General features: G+C 31.8%; 1 long non-coding RNA gene across 1 annotated transcript; it reads right to left on the bottom strand.

The window, feature by feature from the left end:
• Nucleotides 1–3596: 3596 nt before the first annotated feature.
• Nucleotides 3597–4983, bottom strand: LOC127716441 (uncharacterized). The gene is made up of 3 exons (XR_007988929.1): nucleotides 4856–4983; nucleotides 4369–4503; nucleotides 3597–3696 (listed from the first exon to the last, which is right to left on the bottom strand). It is a non-coding gene; the product is annotated as an uncharacterized LOC127716441 (long non-coding RNA).
• Between the last annotated feature and the right edge of the window lie 13390 nt (nucleotides 4984–18373).

Here is an 18373-nt window from a genome sequence, read left to right as displayed (position 1 = left end):
CAATGAAATCATGATAGGAAACACAAGCCCTGGAATATCGTATCAACTGTGAGACATTTACTCCTTATGCAGGTGCTGCTGAAATGTTGGAAAGTATGAAAACGAAACGCTTTATTTATTTTTTTTGTGCCATTTTTTTTTGTTTATTTCTTATTTTTTACTGTCGAATAGTATGATAGTGTACATTAATCTCTTATTTTTGTTGTTTAGAAAATAACACATGGTTTTAATTATAATGTGTATGTCAATTAAGGAACAAAGTGTTGAAGAAAGACCTTTAACAGTTTCGTTAAATTTAACCATAGCCATATATTTGTTATATAATTTAAAATTTTGATATAATACAGACATGTCGCTTATTACACCCCACGCAACGAAGTTGCGGAGGGTATAATGTTTTCGACCCGTCCGTCTGTCTGTCCTGTTCTTGTCATCGCAACTCCTCTGAAACCGCACAACAGTATTTCATGAAACTTTGTAGATAATAAGGACATATTATGTAGATGGGCATATCGACAGGAAATTATGATTCAATTTTTTTTCTAGGAGTTATGCCTCTTTGAACTTATTGGCCTCAATATACTACTGCAACAGTTTGTCATCGCAACTCCTCTGAAACCACACAACATAATTTCATGAAACTTTGCAGATATAAGGACATGCTATGTAGATGTGCATATCGACAGGAAATTATGATTCAATTTTTTTTCTATGAGTTATGCCTCTTTGAACTTATTGGCCTCAATATACTACTGCAACAGTTTGTAACGCAACTCCTCTGAAACCACACAGCAGAATTTCATGAAACTTTGTAATTAATGAGGACATAATATGTAAATGTGCGTATCCACAAGAAAAATTTATCAGTTGACTTTTGTAGAGTTATGAGTCTTTGAACTTAGGAACCTGGTGAGATTTTGTTTGTCCAGTGACAATGTGGGGGCGTAGGGTATGTGAGCGTGCTCACAAAGGTCCTTTAATTTTGTATTTTTTTACTTTGATTCGAGCGTCACCGGTGAGTTTTTAATAGACTAAACGCCTCTGGCGTACATAATTTAATCCTGGTATCTATAATGAGTTTATTATTAACACATTTTGCCCCTGCCTTCTAAAATTTGTGCTTTCTTTACATGTTCTAGCTGGATCTCATCCTGTTGAGAAATGCAGGTGTTGTATTGTGCTATTTATTTTTATAACATATAGTTTAGATACCCAAGGGGAATAAAAAAATAAGAGTCCACAAGATCACTGACACATGAAATGAGGTCAAGGTCAGAGGATACTTGTCTAAAGAACTAGGATCCTGTATATTAAATCCAACATACTAAATTGTATGGAATAACTTACAAGAACCGGATGGGGCGCAACCAGCCATACACTTATAAAAGATATCTATGCATTTAATTTGTAAATTTTGAATATGCTTATACAAAGTGTAGTTCTTTTTAAAAATGAATCCTAAACAGATGCGGATCCAGGATTTTTATGAAGGAGTTTTTCAGAACCCAATGTAGAGTACCATCTACATATATTATCTACTAAGGCTTTTCTACCTCAGGAATAGATTACCTTAGCTGTTTTTGGCAAAACTTTTAGGAATTTTTGGTCCTCAATGCTCATTAACTTCGTATTTTATTTGGCCTTTTTAACTTTTTTTGATTCGAGCGTCACTGATGAGTCTTTTGTAGACGAGACGAGCATCTGGCCCAAATACAAAATTTCAATCCTGGTATCTATGATTAGTTTATTCACAGGTAAATTTCATTAATCCCTCGACAATTACGAGATTAACCGTTTTGTATTTGTGCGTTTTGGGTGTAAATTATCCATGTGGTTTCATAACGTTTGTGGTGTCAAAAGTTATCCAGGAAACATGTGTCATAGTCTCTATAATCAATAACATGAATAACATACAATTTTAATTATTTTATTAAAACAGACTGTAGATATTTCACAAACTGTCGGCTTCAAGATTCAGTTCTATGTTTCAGAGCCCCTACTGAAATGATAAACATTATTTTGTTAAAATTTATAATGACATTAACGGTACACATTTTAATTTACAAGATGCTAATTTCGACGAGTTCAATATTTGATAATCCATTTTTTTCTTAACCTTGAAGAGCTGAGAAAACCAAAAAGGACCAAAAGTATATGAAACAAGTAAAATAATAAAAAATACCGAACTGAAAGGAAAATTCTAAACGGAAAGTCCCTTAACAAATGCTAAAATCAATAGCTTATACACATTAAACGAATGGAAAACAACTGTCATATTCCTGACTTAGTACAGTAATTTCCGTATGGTGAAAATGGTGAAGTAAACCTTTTTTTTTTGCTTGCTAAACCTCTCATTTGTATGGCATTTGCATGAAATTCCATAATATTGATAGCAATGTTTGACCAGATAAAACTGGAATATTAGGTAAACATATCAAAAAGTGGGACACAGCAGTCAACATTTTGTTATAACCTTAATGGTTATATACATGTTTCCATGAATAGGAAATGGCAAAATGTAAAGTATAAGTATTCATGTTAAAATTAAAACAGAAAATCAGGTATTTTTGTAAGCTTAATATTAGTTGAATATTGATAATGCACTAAGTAGTTCTAAGTAAAAACTCTTTTTCAGATTTCATAGTGAGGCTATTTATGAATTTAAATGAGTGTCATTTGTGAAATCTATATTTGTCAAGTCAGGATTAGTTTATATTGTTTTTAAAACCAAAACATTGATTATTTAACTTTTAAATCTGTATTCAAGATCAGTTTCTTCGAAAGTGGTTTACTAATATTGATAACTTTTAGCGCTGCGCATATTTTTCTAAATCTCAGTTTGGTCTTATTTATTACGTTTTGCAGAGGATTACCAATTAGGATTTCGAAACGGAGAACATACAATCTTAAATTCTATAGCAACTAACAGATGGTAAAACATCGATAGCACCGATCGTTTGATAAATTGTTTTGGTAATAAGTATCATAATGTATATGTATGTAATGATACAACCATCTCTGAACTTCAAAAGACTCCATATATTATATAACATACCACTCTGTGCTGAAAATAGAAGATATGCTATCATTATGTAACTGTCAGATATTGCATAATTTATATTTAATTAATCAGATTGTCAGATTTATCGCAAAACAACGCGTTCTCTGAGAATAGCTTTACGAAATTAAGTAGGATCAATCCTGGCCAGCTATTTGGTTTCTATAAAGGTAGATCTATGTGATACTTATAATTCTTTAAAAAAACTCAAGAGTAAAATCTTTTCTTAACACAGGCCGATGGTACCCGTAAAGTTACGACCGTTTAATTTACTTAAGATTTGTCATGAAAATCATGTAAATTTTGGCTCTTTATAAATAAAGCTTTGAAATTCGAGTAAAAATATTCGTAAATTAAACACATTTGAAATTCAGTATAACTAACGATCAATTTTAATTGGAAGATTTTTTGGTGAAAAGAGTCGCTGCCAGATTTTTTCTCTTAAGAGTCAATATTTTTGTAAGATATTTTAGTGAAACTAGTCGCAGGTCATCTGTGCACGAAAATCATATCATTTGGTTTGTTAACTTAAACTAACCAGCATACAAATCCAGCTTGTTCACAGCAATATTCTTCCTGTTCATTACCTTGCTGACAACTGACCGGACAACATTCACCTGGACAATTGGTTACACCACCTGTAACATAATGAAATGTGTTTACAGTTCATATTATCAAAATATTTTAATCAATAATTATTGCATTTTCATAACAACTTATCTTTAATACTGTTTCACTGTTTATTTGTTTATCTATTATAAAATCTGCGAATTTTGATCAGAAAAGAGTTTTGATTTCCATTTCATGTATTTTGATTTTTTTAATTTTGTTTTGGGTGAACAAATATATGACTTTTTATTTTCAAATTTTTTCAAAACGTTCTCCCGTTTCCCCAAATAAAAAAGGATAAGTCATATTATTTTTAGTCTTCTGATTTGAGGGTAGCAGCTATCATGCGTTTCATCCTTTAATTAGTAATTAATATTGCCATTCTACGAATGAATATCCCTTGAATAATTGGCACTTATAGAACAAAAGTAGAATTGTGATTCATTCAAAACCTTTTTATCTGTGGAAATTCATATTCATTTAGCCATGATATATTTTTTAAAGATTTTCGTTGTGCATGTTGTAATGCTGTTAAATTTGTTTACAGTTTTTCGGATAATCAAATACTTTGCGTCCAGGTTTTTGATCGATTATTAATATTTTTTATTTGATTATGTATGATTGTTTTTCAATCAATTGTTGTTAATAATGTATGTCCCTCCAAACATTTTTTAAGAATCTGTGATAATATAATTACTTACATGGTGTAGTTGTCTCTGGTGTCGTTGTTGCAGTAGGAGTACAACAAAACCTGTTGCCACAACAACCGTTTGTATCTTTCACTCCATCACAGGTTTCACCTTCACTCATACATGTAGAACCAACAGGACATGTGTCTGGGAATGAAATGCTTTGTGGTTAATAAGGGAGCAACCATTTAACTTCAGGGGGAGCTATGTTTTTTTTGTATGAGTCAGAACAAATATATTTGAAATCTGGATTCAGAATATTTTTTTTGTCCTCTGCTTGAACAGAATATTTTTTTTTATCAATTTGGGAATCCGAATATTTTTTAGAAAAAAAACACTTTTCTTATAATAATATAACATTGCATACTGTGATATTTTGTGTATTTTTACAGTCTATATTCTCTTATATATATTCAGGACATTCACATAAGCCTAATCAATATTTTATGTAGGTCGGTATGAAATCCTACGATGATGGTTTTTGAAATTAGTTACTTACCAGTACATTTGCAACATGCTTTACCACATTGACATCTTACTGACAGTGTCTCCACTTGCCCTCCTAACGAGTTGCATATTTTAGAGTCTGAACAATATCCACTATAAACATCGGTACATGCATTATAGTTTGCCTCACCTGTAATTTGAAACAAATCAGTGTTCAGATGAACAATAGCAAAATGTATAAACGTTTATACTTTTATTCGATCCTTCATGGTCATTTGCAATCGTTATTGATATAAAACTTTAAAACTTCCTAAAATATCTTAAATAAGTAAAACATCATAATCTTGCTTAATAAATCTTTGTTTGATTAGCCAAAAGACAATGCAAAGCTTTCCTTCCGCATTGTTACAATATAATTAAATTTTTTGTTTATAATCTGCTTCTAATGCACCTTTTGTTTTAATTCTTAAAATCAATCACAGTTTGTAGATTTGATCCATACACTTCAACGGGAAAACAACTCTAATTGTTAAAAAAAAAGACATGTGTCGTGCAAATTTATAAAAAATGAAATACACGTTGTACATATGTGAAACATTAAAAACCAGATATGTATTGTATTCTATGGTTTAATTTAAAAGCCATGACACACATTACAGAAACTGACCGTCGTAGCTGTATTTATATGTGATGTCCAATTAACTCACAACCTCTGTACATTGTCTTATATTTGAAAGATTCATGTATCATTATAAAAAGTCATTGGAAATAATCACTCACCTTTAGTTACAATGAAAGCCACACTCATCACGAACAGAGCAGTTTTCCCCATGTTATTTACCTGAGAGGTTTATGACGAGAATGAGTGAAATGACGACAAATACAGTTTTATAATCTGAATGAGTAGTGTCATTACCATGTGGCCAATGGACCATAACTGATGTTGCCTTGGGTTTTTGATTGGTCTATACGTCATTAACGAGTGAGGACATAATTATGATAGGTGTGTTTAATATCAGTGAACAGATAGTGGTCGACGATGAACTTTAATAACATATGGATTTGTATGACGATCCATGCATGCGCAATGGCTGACAATTACTCTGTTGACGCATCTGGTCTCGATCCGTTTTGAGTCCATGTGATCCCATCAGAGACTATTTCCTGATTTATATATTAAAATAAAATTTACGAATTTTAATCATAAACGCTTTGCTACTCCTTCTTGTTTGATTATTTGATTGAATCCATGATTGCTTTTTTACAATAATAGGTAATTTATTTAACCTTAAGGCAGTTCACTTACCAGTTCACTTCCAACAGCTTTCACGGTCAATGTACCTTGTTATATTGATAGTTTGAGGAATAGAATATCCTAAAGATAAAACTTACTATATACTTGATAGTTAGTTAAATCCTTTATTACATACATATATGAATGCAAATCATCTTAAAGGTAAAATGAAAAAAAATACCGAACTCTCAGGAAAATTATCAAATGGCAAAATTAAAATCAAACATATTAAACGAATAGAAAACAACTGTCATATTCCTGACTTGGTACAGGCATTTTCCTATGTAGGAAATGGTGAATTAGACCTAGTTTTGTTGCTAGTTAAACCTCCCACTTGTATGCCAGTCGCAAACAATTCAATCATATTGAAAACAATGTGTGAATTAAACAAAGAGGCATACTTTGGATATTATAATCTTGATCATTATAAAACAAACAAATATGTCAACAAAGAAAAACAAAATTGCATATAGACAAAGCACATTATCAAAAATGAAAGACAAGATCACAAAAAAATGACCCCATGACAATAACAGATTGGAATGATGCATAAGTACCTAGCCACATCAAAAGAATATTACCAAAAATGAACTACACAGTAAATTGGTATTCACGTATTTACCTTGTTGATGTGTTTCACTCGTTTTTGGTTTGTGACCCGGATTTATTTTCGCTTAATCGATTTATGACTATTGAACAGCAGTTTACTACTGTTCCCTTTATTTATTTCTAAAGACTATGTCTTTTCGTAGTATTTTATAACAAAAATTTATGATTTTCAAGGTGTAATACCACCATTGATTTTCCCCTAATAGTCTTTGTAAAATTTGCACTTTTCAAAAAATTGTGCAGAATTTATCTTTGTTTCAAAGGAAGAAATACTTGGCATGTGTTAAGTTTTATCCGGTACTATAGACAAAATTTCACATTACATTTCATTGCATATAAGAAAATACCTTTCACTGGAAGTTAACCAATCAAATTTTCATCTCTTTTTTATCTGTGTACAAACTTTGGTAACCATGTAACCTCAAATTTCCAAAAATATTCTATAGAAACACCAAATGAAAAAATAATGGTGCTTTGAAACACCCAAGATATATGTTGATGACCCAGTAATGTTTTACTGTAATGAAATGTAGGATTAATTTCTTACAACTGTCAAATTCAAGGGAATTATTTTTTCGACCCTTTTTCGTATGCAACCGGATGTGACGTACTATGATTTGGTGGTATTTCACCTCATTGTCTATGCAATTTTATTCCTGAAGTATTTTACAAATTCACAATCGTAGAAAACTTGTTGATAGTTATCTGTGCGTTTACATAAAGCACACTCTTTTGATATATTTCATTAAAAAAGATTTTCTTTGTTCGGTTATATATAGCTTAATAATTTCGACTTACAGTTTTTGATAAAATTGAGATGGAAATGGGGAATGTGTCAAAGAGACAACAACCCGACCAAAGAGCAGAAAACAGCCCTAGGCCACCAGTGAGTCTTCGACACAGCGTTTGCTTATGTACGTAAATAAAGTTTCAGAATTGTCTCATTTGTAATGGTTGATTGTCTACTATTCTCTGGCATGTCGTTGCTCCAATGTTTCATGTTATTTTAATTTTTTTTTTATAAAATACCAATAGAAGTTTTCATTGTTAAGATCTGAAAACTAGAGTCTTTTGTTTAAAGGATATCTAGCAAACTTCTTGGTATTGCCTATTTAAGTATTAATATTTCGGCTATTCAGTTATGTTTTATTTCTAACTGTCGAAATATTTTCTTTCCGTCAATTAGTTCGCGATTATAAATTATACTGATTTTGATTGAAGTTAGCATCGTTACTGCTTTATCTATTATCTTTAATGTTTTTTTATTTCCAAATATAATTTCATTGCGTATTTCTCTATCAAATAAATCATAGATTTTATATATCTATCGGACACATATATTTTTACTATTTCATGCTGTTAACATAATACAAAAACTTCCCACTTGTTGTGTACACATCTGTAGATGAATTTTTAACACAATGTACTTTAGACCTTTTCAACAACTCTCGACACCGACTATTGACACCTACTGTTTATAGGAGAAATATAGGGATCGTATCAAAGATAAAAATCATTCAAGTAGAATATGCATGTAACATAAACATCGTACTACATATTCGATTTTAACAGTATATTATAAAACAAATATTTTGCAAATAGCCATTGTGTACTTTCTGTGTTTTCCCCTTTCATGTAATACTTATACTTAAATATCATATGTTCAAAAAGTAGCTTCGAATCTTAAAAGAAAATCTTCAATCCAAAACTAATGCATTTTTTATGATATGATTATTGATATCTAGTTGAACGAGTTTTCAATGGAAGCCTGCTTCGCTTGGTGATAGCCGTCAACACGTTTTATGCGTCCTAATGGTTTTTTTTTTAAAGATTTAAACCTGCCGCATATGTCATGCCCCTTTTCCAACCCCGGAATATGTTGGTCAAATGTATATTCTTTTCTCGGTAGAATTTTTAGTTTAGAATAGACTTTTAAAGTTTTCCCTTTAATTCGTTCGTGAGGGTCTGGATGGGGTCCCTTGATTATGTGTTCTCTTTTTTTAAGCACGTTTCCCCTTCTTTACCTTCTCTTAATTTAGTTTGTCATTTTTCTCTAATCTGTATTTGATGTTGCCAATTATTCTCTATTCTCGGTTCTTTACCATAATTTATCACTAACTATCGGAGTATTTTATTTACATCAATTGACCGTTTTCGTCAATAAGTGCATCAAATTACATATACACTTTTACTGTTACATTATAAGACCATAAATTTTAGATCCCTCTGTAGTACATTTCATATAGTTTGAACCTGTATTAAAAGACAACCTGTCATAAGAGACCACTTTTTTGTTCTCCCTTAAGTGGTCTCTAAAAACAGGTTTCACTGTATTTTTATACAATTATATATTGCATAAAATAAAGATATGAATTAGATCGGAATTATATTTATGTATGAATAAGTGAATATTGGAAGATTCGAGGCATAAACGTTTTTGGCCGTTTACGCTGGGAGTAAAATCGATTCTCTATTTTCTGTTTTTTGTTGTTATAATTTCTTTCTGTTGTTTTTTTTTCTTTCTTTTTTTCCTATTTTGCATTTTGTTTTGATATTTTTGCGTTCAGAATTGAACTTTCACAATCCTGTTATGTTTTATTTTTAACTATCGGTATTTTATTTATATCAATTGACCGTTTTCGTCAACAAGTGTATCAAATTACACATACATTTTTACTATTACACGCTGTGCTTGTTTTGTTAACATCTGTTGATGAAATTTAAATGCATTGTACTATTAAACATATCTTCCTTGTCTGACAATATCTGTAATTATCGGTTAATGATTATTGCAGTTTCAACCACCAAACGGCCTTTATCAAATAACATTGAAGGTACTAAATGCACATTTCGACAATGTATGTCCCTTCAGTGATGCTCGAGTCAAAAACATTCAAATATCCAAAACTTAAAACAATTCTCAGTTTTCTTTGATTTTTCTCTCTTCCTATTTTGTATATTATTTTGGTTTTTTTGCGGTCCGTATTGAATATCCCTTCCCGTTTTGTGTTTTTCATTTGTAATTTGATTTGTTTTACAAAAGAATCATTTATTTGTTGATTTATATTTATTTCATTTGTTCAAATGCATACGTGTAAATCAGTACGATCGCAAATTAAGATGTGACTTATATTAATTCGGAGTGCTACGTCAATGAAATCCTGTAACATGCTTTATAATGAGTATGAAAATGCTAAATATTTTACTTTATTACTAATATATTTCGGAAACCTACTCAATCAATGGCAACTTATAAATATTTCTCTATTCATCAAGTTATAGATATTATGTATATATACTAGTTTATCAGATACATATACATTTACTGTTTCATGCTCTGAATATAAAACAAAACATTTCGTCAAATTTTTTTGCTAACATCTGTAGATAAAATGTTAAATGCATTGTACTTTTAACCATACCTTCCTGGGTTGACAACGTGTATTGTTATTTGTTAGTGATTTTTAATTTTTCAATCACTAAACTCCATTATCAAATATCATTAACGGTCCCAAGTGCACATTTCGACGATGCATGTCCCTTCAGTGACACTCAAGTTCAAACATTCGATATCGTTAACTTGAAACAAAAATGAAACGTTAAAAAAAAGGACCTATCCACATTCGGATATGGAATCAGAGTTAAACACGATGGTGACGCAGTCCTTAATTTTGTATAACTGCAACAAAAAAAAAAACAAAAAAATGTCATGAATACAATATGCGTTTTTCATATGTAAGTACGTATGTAAGCTGGTACATTCGAGAACAGTCAATATGCAGAGGTATCGACCACAGTCCAACAAATCAAGACAGCAATGGCTCAGGTCCTTTCAGTCGTGCTCGATTAAAAACGTTCGAATATCCAAAACGTAAAAAAAATGGGAAGCTATTATTTAAAAAATAACAGACTTACCCATATCGGGATATGGAATCCAAGTTATAAATAAAGGAGACATAGTCCTTAGTTCAGATAAATTGTCACACAAAAACAGCAAATGTCATGAAAGCAATATGTGTGTTTCTTAAGCTAAAACTAAAGAAATGGCTGATATAGAGTTCGGGAACAAACAGTACGTCAACCTGCATGCAAAATTATCGACAGTGCAGTCCACCAAATCGAGACAGTCCAAAACAACTCTGACGTATTGACATGAAGCACATATGAAATACCAGAAACAGTCAAACCTGCTTTAGAGACCACCTGTATTAAGCAAAAACCTGTATTATAAGACCATAAATTTTAGATCCCTCTGTAGTACATTTCATATAATTTGAACCTGTATTAAAAGACCACCTGTCATAAGAGACCACTTTTTTGTTCTCCCTTAAGTGGTCTCTGAAAACAGGTTTCACTGTATTTTTATACAATTATATATTGCATAAAATAAAAATATGAATTAGATCGGAATTATATTTATGTATGAATAAGTGAATATTGGAAGATTCGAGGCAAAAACGTTTTTGGCCGTTTACGCTGAGAGTAAAATCGATTTTCTATTTTCTGTTTTTTGTTGTTATAATTTCTTTCGGTTTTTTTTTTTTTTTTCTTTCTTTTTTTCCTATTTTGCATTTTGGTTTGATATTTTTGCGTTCAGAATTGAACTTTCACAATCCTGTTATGTTTTATTTTTAACTATCGGTATTTTATTTATATCAATTGACCGTTTTCGTCAACAAGTGTATCAAATTACACATACACTTTTACTGTTACACGCTGTGCTTGTTTTGTTAACATCTGTTGATGAAATTTAAATGCATTGTACTATTAAACATATCTTCCTTGTCTGACAATATCTGTAACTATCGATTAATGATTATTGAAGGTTCAACAACCAAACGGCCTTTATCAAATAACATTGAAGGTACTAAATGCACATTTCGACAATGTATGTCCCTTCAGTGATGCTCGAGTCAAAAACATGTAAATATCCAAAATTTAAAACAATTCTCTTTTTTTCTGTGGATTTTCTATGTTGTATGTTATTTTGATTTTTTTGCGATCCGTATAGAACATCCCTTCTTGTTTTCGTGTTTTTTTATTTGTAATTTAATTTGTTTATCAAATGAATCATTTATTTGTTGATTTATATCAAATCACCACGATCGCAAATTGAGGTGGGACTTAATTCGGAGTGCTACTTTCATGAAATCATGTAACATGCTTTATTAAAAGTATAAACATGCTTAAGTTTTTGCGTCATAATTAATACATTTCGGAAACCTACTCAATCAATGGCAACTTAAATATGACAGAATAATAGTTTACCAGTGCAAATGATTCTGTTTAAAAAGATTTCTTCAAAGTATCAAGTCTTCACCACGTGTATACTACTGATAAATGAATTTATTTGTATGTGCAATAAATATGAGAAATCGTTGGTAAGTTGAGTTGATGTGTAAAGGGATGAATCTATGAAGAGAGCTGTTATACTGTAAATAAAGGCAACAGTAGTATACCGCTGTTCGAAATTCATAAATCGATTGAGAAAAAAACAAAGCTGGGTTACAAACTAAAACTGAGGGAAACACATCAAATATAAGAGGAGAACTACGACACAACAGAAACACAACATTAAAATGTAACACACACAGAAACGAACTATAATATAACAATGGCCATTTTCCTGACTTGGTACAGGACATTTTAAGAAAAAAATGGTGGGTTGAACCTGGTTTTGTGGCTAGCCAAACCTCCCGCTTTTATGACAATTTTAATATAACATTAAAATGACAACATTACATGACAGGACTACAAATCGTGAAATGACGTCACAACAATAGTTTACAAGATACACAACGGATAAGTGCTCGTGGTGTCTTCTTAACATGTTTAACAAACAATCCAGTATCTGAATCTACATAATTGTAATAATCTTGCAATGAATAAGTAAGCTAGAAACCAAGAGAGATCCAAATTATTAAACATCTTAAGTTTATTATGCAGTATCCAACAGTAGTAGACAATTGTTTAAAGATGTTTTCCTTGATATACTTTGAATATACGTTCGATCTCGGCACCGATAGTAATGTGATAATTTGACAGTTTGAATAGGACAAAAACATGAAAAACTATGTTTTTCTTTTGTGAAATTGCATTGCTAGAATGTTCAAAAATGTTTTTGTCTTTTAATTTATAATTAACGTTTATCCAACTTGGACTGAAACACAATTCTTGTTGTCAGCTTGAAGTAGATTTTGTTTTGCCCAAAAAAGAAAATCATTTGAATAAAGTAAGAACATTTTTTGAATAAAGTACAGACTGAACATACTTTATTACTATTTCCAAACGATTTTTTTTTTTTTAATTATTAATAGTACTCTAATTGCATTTTCAAATGGTTCTTGGTTCAAACTCACAAATGGTGTGCGAAAAAAGGTCTTTCTGAAAGTACGCTCGAACATAAAATGGCTTTAAAAGCAAAAAACAGGGTAGAGTAGAACAACTATATGGTCCATAATAAATAAGCAAAAACCGTCAACTGTCTAATTTACAGAACACTGAAAACGATTTGCATCATTATTCATGTCATAAGTAAATAATATAAATCTCTGGAAATTAGAAGGTTAAATGTCTTATTAATTTATGTATAACCAAAAACTAGTTATAAGATAAATGGCGCATTCACGGCCTTGTTCGTCAAACAGTAGTGTCGATACATCTAGATGAAATATATTATTAGACAATTGATGTGCCCTTGACACATATACTGCTCAAGCTACGTTATGAGGAAGCAAGATTGACAATGACACTTCAAACGTTTAACGGTCACAAGTAAGAATTGCAGCAAAGATTGGCACTTTTGGAAATTAAGTTACTAAGCAAAATCAAACAGACCTTAATTCGATAAAAACATTGATTGTGAATAGATCGAGAAGACCGAAAATACTTATAAAAACTCGAGACGACCTTTTCTAAAATTGTATACAAAATCGAGAAAAGATACCTACTATATAAAAATAGTTATCTTTAATTTTTTAACCTGCACAGACAGACTTTTAAATGTTTGTATTCACGAAAAGACTATAGTTTTCTATTGAATGTGCATGTACCGGCGTGCTCGATAACTTAAGGTTGATAAAAATAAGCAAACTGTGAGAAATTGTAACATGCTAAGAACTTTTTGGAACACTTAAAAATTGGTGACATGAAAGATCTTTCGATTTTGTATGTACAAGATTTTTTCCATTTTTATATCAATATGCAGCAAAGATTGGCAGTTTTTAAATTTCAGTTTCGCAAGCTTCTTGAGGAATTATCTCGATAAATACTGAACATAAAACATCGTGTATTTGCATATATATTTATAATAACACAGTTCATCAAATAATTTCTTTAAAATCTACATTTATTATTTAAAAATCACTTTTGATCAGTATCGTCACCGATATTGTTCTATTATTGACTTTCTCGACTCTATCATAAGAAGAGTGGATTTTCTTTTGTTTTCGTTCACTAGGGAGTTCATCGCAGATGGCACAGAAGGGTTAGCAGATCCTGCTCCACATGTGACACCAATCGTGTTACTGCTTTAAAAAAACGTTGATAATCATTTAAAGTATATATTGCAGCGCGCAATTTAATAGCGGGTGGTTAATTGACGCTTTAAAAAGCAATTGTTGGTAATTGACTCTTATATAACCATATGACACCACCAAGGTCGTATATCATTGGTCAATTCATTTACTAACCCTTAACCAGGGGTAATCTCATTTGTTAGGGAAGGGTAAACAGATACTGTTCCACATGTCAAACCCGTTGTATTGTTCATGTTAGTTTAAAACCGGCGATAAATCTTATTTGGTAGGATACATTCGAGGAAAAGGGTACATGATTGTGGTAACGACGATTGGGACAGATTATCCAGAACGTGTAACCAACTCATGATGGTGTCGGTAAAATGTTTAGTTCAATTTAGCGATAAATTTAGCTTCTTTTCCTTCCTCCTTTAAGCTTCCTGTAATAAATCTGCCTTGCATGGATGAAGTAAAGTCGACAAGAAAAGGAGCGCAGTTGGTCCAAATGTGAATGCCGTTTGTTTGCTGAAAAACATGCCTTCTGAAAATAACAACTATGTTGTCAATGCGAAATCTACCATTTTGATAATGTCAGTTTCCAAGAAATTTTGTTTGAATCAGAGTCGTTTTTTTGTCAGAGTACGAGAATATATGTATTTGCTTTGGCCGTTTCCGTTTTATTGGTATTACTTAGATAAACATACGGTCACTCACTTCGATTTTTATAAATTAACCAATCTGTTACCTTTCTGACGTTACGCTTATTTCGACGTATTGTGGTATTTTTTCACCAATTTGAATGACGTATACCATAAAAACGAAGTCAGTGACCAAAATGTTATTTTATATTATTTAAACCAAAAAAAATGACATCTTATTTATTAAAGGGGCACTAGCTGTCAAATTCATGTTCACCGATTTGACTCTCAAATTCTCATATTTGATTTATAACAATGTAAAAAATTTATCCAAACTGTTAAAAGTCTAAAAATAAACAATTTACAGGGCATGGGCTCGATAATATGTAGCTTCATTTCGTGTGTATTTTAGTCTAGACGCCATCTAATTAACTATCGAATTGACCTCCGAAGTCGTCCGATGACCATATAAGCGATGTAAACATAAATATAGATATAAATAGATTATTTTAGATTTTTATATATATATCTCGTAGCTAGTGTCCCTTTAAGATTAATCTTTGGATTAAAAATAAGAGATTAGATGATTTTAGACAAATATAAGAAACTCCTCCCCCCCCCTCCCGAACCCCACTTAAACTGGGGGTGATCTCAGGTGCTCCGGAAGGGTAAGGAGATCCTGCTCCACATGTGGCACCCGTCGTGTTGCTTATGTTATTACAAATCCGGTAAATAGTCTAATTCGGTAAGTACATTCGTGAAAAGGGAGGGTATTGTAGTTACGACATAAGGAACATATCCGATATCAGCAGTGAAACGGTTATTCTATAACGGTAAACCGGACTTTCTTAAAATTTTAATAGATTTGATTTAAATGTGTATTGAAATCATTCAATACTTTTGTTCTATATAAAAAAAAATCGTCGTAGTAATTAATTTGACAGATCAATTGTCCAGTATATTGATTACTATTGTTTATCCAAAAAACTGGAAATTAATTAGAACTCATACAACTTGTCTTTTAGCTCGCGGCAAGATCTTAAGTAAACATAGTTAGTATACATGTTTTTTTAAACGGTAACTTTAAATAAGTAATCAAATTAAATTTACGATTTAATTCATTATTTTATTTTTGATCTAGTATTGCGTAGACATACATCTGAATGTGCAACCTCCATCGTGCAAGGCTTTGTCATACTTTAAACGAAATGACAACTTAAAAATTGTGGAATGTAATTAATGTATACACGATGGTACGAGTATCAGTCTCATTCCAAATTGAAACACTCCACATTATTATTTTTGACATAAAAAAAAATCAAAGAATCATCGGTTGCAGACATTTTCAATTCGAAGAGATCAAAAAGGTTTTTTCTTCAATCTTAAGTTATTACAAACGCCAAAGTAGATATGGTGTATTGGAATTTAAAAGTCAAACTTCGCCAGTAATCATCACAGCCAAGCCTTTACTGTCAAAGGACAAACTTCAATTCATCGTATACTAAAAACGTACATTTGTAGATAAGGCCTTCAAACATCAACTTAAACTACCGGTTAACCGGTTATTCGGTCGAACAATTATCCGAGTAACCGGTTAGGCAAAACTGTACGATTTTATTACACAGCCATGTTTTTTTCAAAAACCTATCATACACGGTGAAACAGTTGACTCGATATTTGCGTGATTCCACTTCTGTAGTACTTAACACAGCTTGGATGTGACCGAGCCTCAGTAGAATGGACGATTATATGTCTTCTTTTTACCAGCATCAGGTGACACCTCATTTTCCATCTCTTTTGTTAAATCAGGATATAGAAATATAGTCTTACTTCCATAAAAAAATCTCTGTTAAAGTGAAGCTACTATTTTGGTTGTGTGGGATGTATAAATAAGCAGCTTAGCCCCTGTATGAATGTGTACATTTTGGAGATTTGTATGCTCTCTGTGCATTAAGGAATCCTAATTACAACTCTCTTCAGGGTCCATCGGTCCATCGGTGCCCTGTTGCAAGGCATTTTCGTCATTTATTATTCTTTTTTGCCTTCGCTTGACTGCCTTTTTCGGTTTATGGTTTTAATCACCTCGCCCCTTTGAAACTGATGAGTTTTGGTAAATGTATTTTAGATAGTATGTACAATAAAATAATCCTTGCTTTTATAACAGTTCCATATCGTGATATAAGCAATGTCTAAGATAATGAAAAGTTGAATAACAAAAATACCGAACTGCAAGGAAAATTATAAACGGAAATTTCCTTATCAAATGGCAAATTTAAAAGCTCAAACATATCAAACATGTCAAAGGAATGGAACACAACTGTCATATTGCTGACTTGAACAGGCATATCCTTCTGTAGAAAATTGTTAAAAAAGGATTCACAATAAGAATGTTTTTTTGATAAATGTGACGTATATAAGGCTTTTTCTACCTCAGGAATATATTACCTTAGCTGTATTTGGCAAAACTTTAAAAATTTTTGTCCTCATTGCTCTTCAACTTCGTACTTTATTTTGGCATATTTCAACTTTTTTAGATTCGGGCGTCACTAAAGATTCTTTGGTACACGAAACGCCCGTCTGTCGCAAATACAAAATTTCAATCTTGGATCTTTGATGAGTTTACATACAATGATATTTGTAGGGTCGGACATCAACTTTAAATGTCCTGCCATATAAATTGCGCATACTCTGTCCACGGCCTTCCCTGGTAACCCAGTCTGCAAGTATTCCTGTTAATATCAGTCATCATTTCCGCCTGCACCTGCTTGGTTCGGAGTATCCAATTCAGATGAATATGGCTATGTATTTGGTACAACTTAACAGACATCTATGAGTTTAGTATGACGTCCATTATCACTGAACTAGTATACATATTTGTTTAGGGGCCAGCTGATGGACGCCTCCGGTGTGGGAGTTTCTCGCTGCATTGAAGACCCATTGGTGGCCTTCGGCTGTTGTCTGCTCTATGGTCGGGTTGTTGTCTCTTTGACACATTCCCCATTTCCATTCTCAATTTTATCGTAACCTACTCCACCACTGACATAATTGTTAGCAAGAGATTAATGAAATACTGGACAACATTTGATAAAAAGTACCAAGCTTATGAGTTGATATGCCAGACGCCCGTTTCGTCTACATAAGACTCATCAGTGACGCTCATATCAAAATAGTAAGAAAGCCAAACAAGTATAAAGTTGAAGAGCATTGAGGACTCGAAATTCCAAAAAGTTGTGCCAATTACGACATTCATTCTTTGGAGGGTTTGGTGTAAAAGTAAAATAACAAAAATACCAAACTCCAAAGGAAAATCCAATTCTTAAGTCAACTTTCAAATAGCTATGTCAAAAGGTCAAACACATCAAACGAATAGAAAACAATTATCTTATTTCTGACTTGGGACATGGATTTTCGTATGTAGAAAAAAGTAGATTAAACCTGGATTTATAGCTAGCTAAAACTCTCAATTGTATAAAAGTTGCATAGAATAAGTTGTTGATTTGGTCTGTTGTACT

The sequence above is a fragment of the Mytilus californianus genome, unplaced genomic scaffold, assembly GCF_021869535.1.
Source record: "Mytilus californianus isolate M0D057914Y unplaced genomic scaffold, xbMytCali1.0.p SCAF_9, whole genome shotgun sequence".
Classification (NCBI taxonomy): domain Eukaryota; kingdom Metazoa; phylum Mollusca; class Bivalvia; order Mytilida; family Mytilidae; genus Mytilus; species Mytilus californianus.
Note: the sequence above shows the minus strand (reverse complement) of the source record. Positions and strands in the feature narration are given on the sequence as shown.